The following is a 6,822-nucleotide window of genomic DNA, read 5'->3' on the forward strand; positions in this document are numbered from 1 at the left end:
TGGTGTTCTGCTCCTGAGGCGACAGGACATTTTGGCAAAAATTCATGAAATAATGGATCAGGGTCAGTACCGTAAGATACTGATCCGTTATAGTGTACCCAGTGATTTGCATATTATTCGTAAAGGATTCCACTATCAAGAAGATAATTACTCTAAACACTTAGCTGAGAAAGAATGGTGCAGTGGCCCCACAGAGTCCCGATATCAACCCAACTGAGCAGATCTGGGATTTGATAGATCAAAAACTTGACAAATCAAACGTTTATTCCAAAGGAACTTTATCGGAACGTATTAGAAGTATTTGGAGTGAAATTCCAAAGGACACTTTGATTAAATATGTTTTAACAACGCCTGAAAATCTACTTGCAGTTATTAAAGCAGCAGGAAGGACACGCAAAATATTAACTGTTTGCTGAACTCAATCACTTTCACCGAGTTTCTTGTATCCTAAATATAAAAATTAATACACTTTTGACGTTTCACATGTGATTTACCTTTCATTGTTCGTTGAAAGTAGCCTGAAATCTAATTTTTCAAATTGTCCTGACAATTTTACACCGTACTGTACGTTGTTGATAAACAACCAACAGAATGTGTACAGTCAGTCCATTCAACCCTACAATTACTAATAAAGTAACCCCATCCGGTTTGTTGAACAGTTTGTCTAAACTATTTGTAAAATATTTGCAAAAAATATTTGTGAGCCCATAATCTGCTCGTTCAGTATCCGTAATGATGTATTAATTATAATAAACTGTGTAATTAAAAATACAGTTAATACTGCAGTTAAGTCTACTGACTACTGCCGAATTACCAAATTTGTTATAAAAAGAAAATGGATTATTTCACCAAATTTTTGTCCACTTCTTTACAATAAGTTTCGCAAAGAGAAAAAAACGAAACATAAAATAGTCAATATAATTTAAAACTGACCTTTAAGACTTTCATGAAATGGAACCTCTGCTATGCATAGAAAGAACTTGTTTAAAATTATTTCATATATTTGTGATCATTATATCAGGAATGTACTGTTAAAAAGGTCTGATGTCTTTGAGATAACCTTTTAATTACAACATAATTTATGATAATAATACTTAGCCGCAACATAGCGGCTCGTAGAATGGCTCTGAGTTTTCAAGTACAAACTTTTAGCTCATAGTTCCGTTGTTTCTTGATGGGTTTGAGATACAATTATAGTTTTGAACTCAGGAGGTAGAACTGTTTCGAGTGATGTATTTGACCATGCACAATGTTTCACACATTAGTTCACTGTAATCTTGCATTACAAAATTTCAATTTGAGGCTAAGCTGGCAGAGATCCTGAATAATAATAATAATAAAACGTCAAATCGGGTATACCCCCCACCCTCATGCTGGTGCACAGAAATATAACTAATAAAAAGGGTGTATAAAAAGGTATCGTAGATTAATTTGCTTTAATCATAACTAAAAGAATTTCAAGTGTCGCGGCTATTGAGGATTCTCTCTTGTTTTAAGTGATAAGTACGATACACACACACACATTTATTTGTTTATATAAAACAATGGTTCTTAACCTTGTTGGAGGTACTGAACCCCGGAAGTTTCGTACTTGCATTCACGGAGCCCTTCGTAATTGGAAAAATAAATAAAATATGATTTTTTCAAATTTAAAACATAAGTAGATATTTTGTTAGTGCACAAAATGAACCATGCATCAGTTGCACACAATATCACTGTGTTCAAAGAACAAAACCAACAAAACATAAATTTCACACAAAAATATGACTCAATAAATATTTACTGCAAATCAATGTGACTTTTGCTGTTGCCTTTCAGAGACATGTTCAGAAATGCCCGGCTTCACCTTGGCAAGTGCCACTCTCATATCATTTTCGCAACAAAGTCTGTTCCTGTTCTTCGTTTTTATGTCTACCATCCTCGAAAAGGATTGCTCGCAAAAATACGTTGTAACAAACGGTATGAGTATTTCAAGGGCTTTCTTAGCAATAAAAGGGTGCGCTACGATTTGATGACACCAAATACTTTGAGAGCGTTGTTGTTCTGAAAAGTTTTCTTGAACCTGGCTCTGATGAAGTTCAACGATTTCGTCGAGGTATTCATCATTGACATCTGCTATCGCAACACTAAACGTGAACGGCTGTCTCACCCATGCTGGATATGACTCTCTTGTGGGGAAGTATCCATTGAGCGAGTTTGCAAACTCATCTAAGTGCATGGCAATTGCTTGCTTCAGTTCCCCGGGTACAGAAATGTCTCCGATTTCAGCCACATCTTTGTAACTACTTATCGTCCAGCAGGGGAAGGTTTGCGAAGTTATCATTCTCTGTTCGTCAATTCCATAACGGTAACTTTTTTTAGAAAAGCCTTCAGGTTTTCTTCCGCTTCGATGATGTTGACTCCACTGCCCTGCATCTGTTGATTGAGAGCATTGAAGATATCAGCCATGTACGCCAAAATGAGAATGAACTCAGATTTTTCGAAGCAATCTGCATGACAATGTTGGTGCTCTCGCAAAAACAGGGCTAATTCCACACGCATTGCAAAAACACAATTCAGTACCTTTCCCCGGGATAACCACCAAACGTTAGAATGGTACAGAAGTACCTCGAATTCAGAGCCCATTTCATTACACAGCTATTTGAAAATGCAGTGCTTCAGGGCACTATTTTGCACAAAGTTCACACATTCCACTACAATTTTTAATATTTTTGCCAGTTTTGAAGGCAAGGGTTTTGTTGCCAATGCATGTCTGTGCAGAACACAGTGCGTTACAATGTTGTGTGGTGCATCGGCTTTCACAAGCGCATCAAAACCAGAGTTTCGTCCCAGCATGACTGGAGCTCCGTCGAACAAACTGCAGAAACCATATCCCATAAAAGATCGTTGTATCTGAAGAAGTCATTTACAAGTTTCTTCACGTCGGCTGTCTTAGTTGTTGTTGTAAGAGGCTTACAAAATAAAAAATCTTCTTTTATCTCGTCGTTCTTCACATAGCGCACGAATACAACAAGCTGGCTTAGATTGAAACGTCGGTTGTCTCGTCGAGTTGAAGGCTGAATTTTGCTGGGCTTAAAATCATATCTGCAACTACTTGAACCAAGATGTCATCCCTCATGTCATCTATTCTGCTGCTGATGGTGTGATTTGAAAGAGGAGTTTGGGATAACTTATTTTCAGCAACTTTTCCCAGCATGATATTCGCCATCTTCAATGCAGCTGGTTTTACTTTGCGATGAAGTACGCAGCTTCGTACGATGCTGTGAGGATCGGTTCGTCGATGGGTACAAAACCGAGAACAAGCAAAGTAGCCTTTTCATCAAACCTGGCTCTATTTACCTTGAATTCAGCAAGCGTTGTGTTCTTATATTTCGCATATCCATGCAGCTTTAGGGAGTGTTATCTTAGTTTAGTCGGTGCTAGACTAGAATTGCTCAACTTGGCATTGCAAATCATGCATTGAGGACGCTGACTCCAATCATGTTCCGTTATACACGTAAATCCATATTGTACGTATTCGTCCGACCACTTTCTGTTTTTGCTCGACATAGTTAGAGTGAAGGGATTGAAAGATAAGGAAAAAAATTACAAATGATGCACGATTACTACAGTCACAAGTCAACTGCTAAGCGCATGAAGTTCCCTGCAGCACAGATATTAAGGCCAAGTGATGTGACGTGATCAGTCGCAGCCAACGACGGCCAAGTGGAGCATGACGTCACGAATAATACGAGTGGGGTGAACGTAACGGACACACACACAGTGTGTGTGTCTTGACCTCCGCCGAAAATCCTGAGACTGACTCATCGAACCTCTGGGGTTCGATTTAACCCAGGTTAAGAACCACTGATATAAAACAACAGTTACCTTTGTTTTAGTATTAAAAGAAGAAAGAAGGCGTTACTTAACAGCATTCTGTTTTGTTTAAATTTATTAAACATCCCGACAACAAGGGCAAAAGCATTTCATGCGTGTATTTTCTTATAACAAAACCACATTGGGCTATCTGCTGAATCCACCGAGGGGAATCGAACCCCTCATTTTAGATTTATAAATCCGAAAAGTTACCGTTGTATCAGCGGGGGACCGTTTCATACGAAGACAGATAAGCAGATTTATGGCATAAGCTTTATTTTCAAAGTGATACAAAAAACGTTTGTAAATCAGGTATTTACAAGAGTAAGACCATTAGTGAAAATGCTCGTCACGAATTCAGAAGTATATTGCTAGTTCCTGCTACTCTGTAATGTAACATTGTAGCAAGGATTTCTATTAATGAGTGGGTTGTCTTTAATTATTCTGCAAAAATAATGCAAAGAGAAAGCGTTTCATTTCTTCATCTGAGAGTTCTATAGCTTGCCCAATTTCACGAACTAACGAAAACTAAGCGGTAGACCTATCTCAAATAAAACTTAACGGTCATATGCTAAGTTTTTCTCTCGTATCTTCGGCACAAGCTAAAAAATACTATCAGACTTATTAACTTACTAACTAACAGCTTGATAGATTAACAAAAGTTTTGGTTGTTTGTTTTTGAATTTCGCGCAAAGCTAAACGAATACTATCTGCGCTAGCCGTCCCCAATTTATCAGTGTAAGACTAGAGGAAAGGCAGCTGGTAATCACCACCCACCGCCAACTCTTCGGCTACTCTTTTACCAACGAATAGTGGGATTGACCGTTACATTATAAAGCACCCAACCCTCACAGGGCGAGCATGTTTGGGGCAATAGGGATTCGAACTCGCGATCCTCAGATTACGAGTCGAGTAATACTAGTAAACTACCTTACCATGCCAGGCCCATTATCAAAATTCCTGTTGATTTAATACGTTGTTTTCCTTTAATGCTCAAGAAAGTCAAAACGTAATGTCAAACACTTGGTCACTATTCAAGTCATCTTTAAATATTGTGTTTCTTATTTCATCTCTCGAATTCCTGTTTCTTGCTTCTTGATTGCATTTAATTATTGTATAATTTCCTTCTTTATCTGACGAAGCACTCAACTCGTAATCTGTGGGTCGTGGGATGGAAAGACGGCGTAGGACATGCACTTACAGCTAGGGGGTGTTATAATTTATGGTAGATCCCATTATTTGTAAGTAAAGAGTAGCCCAAGAATTGGTAGTAGGTGCTCTTAGTCGATTACATTCCCTGTAGTTAACAGTTAACAATTAGGGATGGTAGCAGATAACTTCAATAGCTTTGACATAAAAACAAATGTGTTCAGTCTTCTTTTAATTTTCTGCACATTTTTCCTATTTTTTTCTTCTTCCATTTTTCCTATTATTTCTTTATGGTCTTCATTTAATGGTATATCTTTTTAGCTTGCTCTCTTCCCCACCTGTTTCATCATTTTTCCAAATTCTTAATTTAATCTGAGCCCCATGTCATTATTCTATTTTATTTTTATCAAAGTAACTCTCATTACTGACATCAACGTTGGATAGAGGTTATTTAACCCACGTTTTTTATTACCAGTGAAGAAAGTGACATTGGCTTTTGACCTCTTAAACATAAACATACTTTATCAAAATGAAGATTTACAGAAATCTCTGGTGGCACCGCCTTGTAAAATATTTGAAGTAGTAATTGCTTAAAAACATAAACTCTATTTTTCTCTCTTGTCTTATCCTGCAAAATAATTATTGTAATTATTTCTTCATTCTTTTAACTACAACCTGGGATGGCCAAATGGTTAAAGCACTTAAATTGTAATGTGAGAGTTGCGAGTTCGAATCCCCGTTGCACCAAACATGCTCGCCCTTTCAGTCGTGGGGCATTATAATGTTACGGTCAATCCTACTATTCGTTGGTAAAAGAGTATACCAAGAGTTGACGGTGGGTGGTGATGACGAGCTGCCTTCCCTCTAGTTTTACAGTGCTAAATTAGGGACGGCTAGTGTAGATAACCTTTGTGTATCTTCACGCGAAATTCAAAACAAACCAAACTTTTAACTATACGACTGGAAATTACGTTATTAATTGTTTGTAAATTTCATATAATTTCATTGTACACCCGCATTATTAGCCAGATATAAACACAAGTAATCTTATAAGAAAGCCATTTAATGACCTGATTTCTGAAATTGGCGTTGGAAGTTAATCAGAGGAAAGTAAAATTTAACACATCGTTTTGAGTTTTGAAACTGAAAATTACTTTGTCTTTGAAATGGATAAATGTAATACAAATGTAGGTGTATAACAGAAAGAAAGTAGCAAGATGAACTCACTGCATTTATTTGTGAAAATTAACCGTAACATTATCACTCCCAATAAAACCCAACGCATTTCCACCAAAAAAATCAGTTATTATTTCAGTAACGAGTAACTTAAGTAATGGAGAGGTTGCCAATGCGTGACCTTTTCTGACATTCAGTGTCAATTAGACCCTATAAAGAATTTGTTCACGATTTATTATGGTGAAAAAGAGATCACGTGCACAAAGATAGCTAAAGTTACACTGAGTTTCACCGCTGTGTCTAGAAGATGTACACACTGGTCATTGCGTTAAACACGTAAGCGGAGAAATGTCGGTTGCATTTAGCATCATCCAAAAATATAACAATTTTTTGAAGTTCAAGGCCATCACCTTGTAAACATAATATACGTAAGAAAATAGTTGCTAAAACTGGATAAATTCCGTCGCTGGTTTTTGCAGGAAATAATTAATAACAATATAAACTAATCATCTTTAGCAATCTAATTAACATAGTGCTTGATAAAAAAACAACAACAACAAAAACAATTTGTACCTTTAAAGTGTCAGCGGAATGTCCACGGGCTTCTAACAACGAAAATAAAGTTTTGATACCCAGGACAGA

Source organism: Tachypleus tridentatus, chromosome 13, assembly GCF_004210375.1.
Source record: "Tachypleus tridentatus isolate NWPU-2018 chromosome 13, ASM421037v1, whole genome shotgun sequence".
NCBI classification, from domain to species: domain Eukaryota; kingdom Metazoa; phylum Arthropoda; class Merostomata; order Xiphosura; family Limulidae; genus Tachypleus; species Tachypleus tridentatus.